The sequence below is a fragment of the Gossypium hirsutum genome, chromosome A04 (assembly GCF_007990345.1).
Source record: "Gossypium hirsutum isolate 1008001.06 chromosome A04, Gossypium_hirsutum_v2.1, whole genome shotgun sequence".
Classification (NCBI taxonomy): Eukaryota; Viridiplantae; Streptophyta; class Magnoliopsida; order Malvales; family Malvaceae; genus Gossypium; species Gossypium hirsutum.
In genome coordinates this window covers 31723795-31726618 of record NC_053427.1, presented here as the reverse complement: position 1 = coordinate 31726618, position 2824 = coordinate 31723795, and positions in this window count along the sequence as shown.

Sequence of the window (2824 nt, the reverse complement as noted above, 5' to 3'; positions counted from 1 at the left end):
CTCTATCAACCAATCACACTTGTAGGTTATCTTAATACGTAATAAGGCCAAATTATACACCTACATATAACCTTGATAAACCTCATTGCATGTAAACCTCATATTATCGGTTTTATACATGCTAGGTTAATTCCCTTTTGGTATTAAGGGTTTCTGTTGTCTCATTGACACATTTAAGATTGGCTCATTCTTATAACTCATTGCCAATTATAGTCAAGACATCCCAAGTAAACATAAACATGCATAGATTTGTAGGTCATAGCCTACTTCAAAATGAGCCAATTCCCATGGCCATATACAAATAGATGTGTATATCTATACATGTCTTCATTATGGCTAATCAAATGACATATCTAACAAAATAAACCAAGAGCCCTATACATGCCATTGAACAAAATAAAAGTGCCTATATACCAAAGCTAGACTAGTTGATAGTATGTTGACTCTCCAACCGTCTTCCAATCTTTACGAGTCCTCGAGCTCTGTAAGACAGGGAAAATGGAGGGGTAAGCATTTGCATGCTTAGTAAGCCTGAATAACTGGAAAGTAAACTTATCGATTAATTAGCATACAACCATATTAAGCAAATAAACCAACCAGAATGAAATAGTTTCCCTATCACATGCATTCAATCAACAAGTTAGTCACAATAATATTGCACCATATAATGTGTCTTAGATGAGCTCATCATTCATCATTTCATTTATATACATCATATTAATCCCGTTGAGTTTCTAGGAAATCTCGATAGATTATCCATTATCCGTCAAGTCATAAGAATGATCATTTCAAGTATGTACTCCAGCAAATCTCACATCTTACGGGGGGATTACTAGTCCAGGCTAAATCCCCCGCATTATAAACTCATAAGGTGAAGTCAGGATTACCAGTCCAGGCTAAATCCCTTATAGCAACGAACACCCTTAATGAGCTCAGATCTGAATTACCAGTCCAGGCTAAATTCAAACCCTAATCGGATTACCCGTCCAGGCTAAATCCACAATGCACACATATTCTTCGGGAGGCTCGATCACTCAAGGAACACAGTTCGGGCTAGATCCTTTTTATATTTGAGATCAACGAATTACCTGTCCAAGGTAAATCCATTCTGCAACACATGCAGGATCTCAAGTCATGTAAGCCATGGTTTATCCATCAGATTTCCTTTTCAACCTCGACCGGGACATTTATCAACATGTCATTATTAAGGATATATTTCATAGATTTTCATGCCATCATCAGATGAAATCATCATACATTCATAAATCATGCAATTAAGCATATTATGAGTTTACTTTAAGGTATTCGAACTTACCTGGTACTCGTCTCGGTATCGTGTTTCGGTTATTCTGAAACCTTTCGTTTCCCTCGATCGACCTCCGAAATTTGTTCCTCAGGGTCTATAACAATAAAAATAAATCATTAACACCTCACATTGTACTTTTTGAGCCTACATTTCACCCCCGGTCCAAATGACTATTTTGCCCCTAACATTTCACATTTTTACGATTTAGTCCCTAGACTCGTATAATGGAATGCATGCAATTTCTAAATTACCCAAGCCTAGCTGAATGCTCTTTCCTCTTATGGCAGCCCACATTTTCCCATTATTTCACATTTCTACCTCACATTTTACACCTTTTGCAAAAAGGTCATTTTTAGGGGTTTTTCATGAAAATCACCTACGAAAATATGTTTAACACACATCAAACTTCCTTATTCCTCCATAAACCATCAAAACATGAACCCTAGCATGAAATATGGGTAGAAATAGAGAGAGTAAGCTACTAGGATTTCAAAAATACGAAGAACATTAAAAACGAGGCTTGGGAGCACTTACTATTGAGCTTGAAAATGTTGAGAACCCTAGCTATGGTGACTTGGGAACTTTGGCTGGACAAGGAAGAAGAATGGCTGATTTTTGCCTTCTTTTTCCCATTTTATTTCATTAAATTACTAAATTACGAAAATACCCTTAAGCCCTTTTCTTTAAAATTTTATTCATACAATCCTTTTTTTGTCCAAAAACTTATAAATTGGGAAAATTACTCCTCAAGACCTGCTAATTAATATTATAAAGCAATTTCATACAAATTGCTTTTAAAACTTAAGTTTTACAATTTATTCAATTTAGTCCCTAATGTCCAATTGGACATCTTACTCAAAGAATTCCTTCATGAGACTTTAACACATGCATATTCTCATATTCTAGACCTCATAATAATCATAAAATAAATATTTTGATGTCAGATTTATGGTCTCGAAACCACTGTTCTGACTAAGCCCTATTTCAGGATGTTACATTTCTCCCCCCTCAGGGACTTTCGTCCTTGAAAGTCTTACCAGTAAACAGGTGTGGATATTGGCTTCTCATGGTTTCCTCTGGTTCCTATGTAGCTTCTTCTACACTGTGTCGATGCCATAAAACCTTTACCAAAGGCACATCTTTATTTCTCAACTGTTTAATCTCGCGAGCTAAAATCTTGACCGGTTCCTCGACATAAGTCATATCTGGTCTAATCTCAATCTCTGCCGGTGAAATCACATGAGAGGGGTTTGATCGATATTGCCTAAACATGGATACATGAAGCACGTCGTGAATCTTTTCCAATTCAGGTGGCATTGGGAATCAATAGGCTAATGGTCCAACTCTTTCAGTAATCTCGTACGGTCTTATAAATCGCAGATTCAGTTTGCCTTTCCGACCAAATCTCAATACTTTTTTCCATGGACATACTTTCAAGAATACTCTATCTCCAACTTGGAACTCAATCTCTTTTCTTTTCAAATCAGCATACAACTTTTACCTATCCGATGCCGCTTT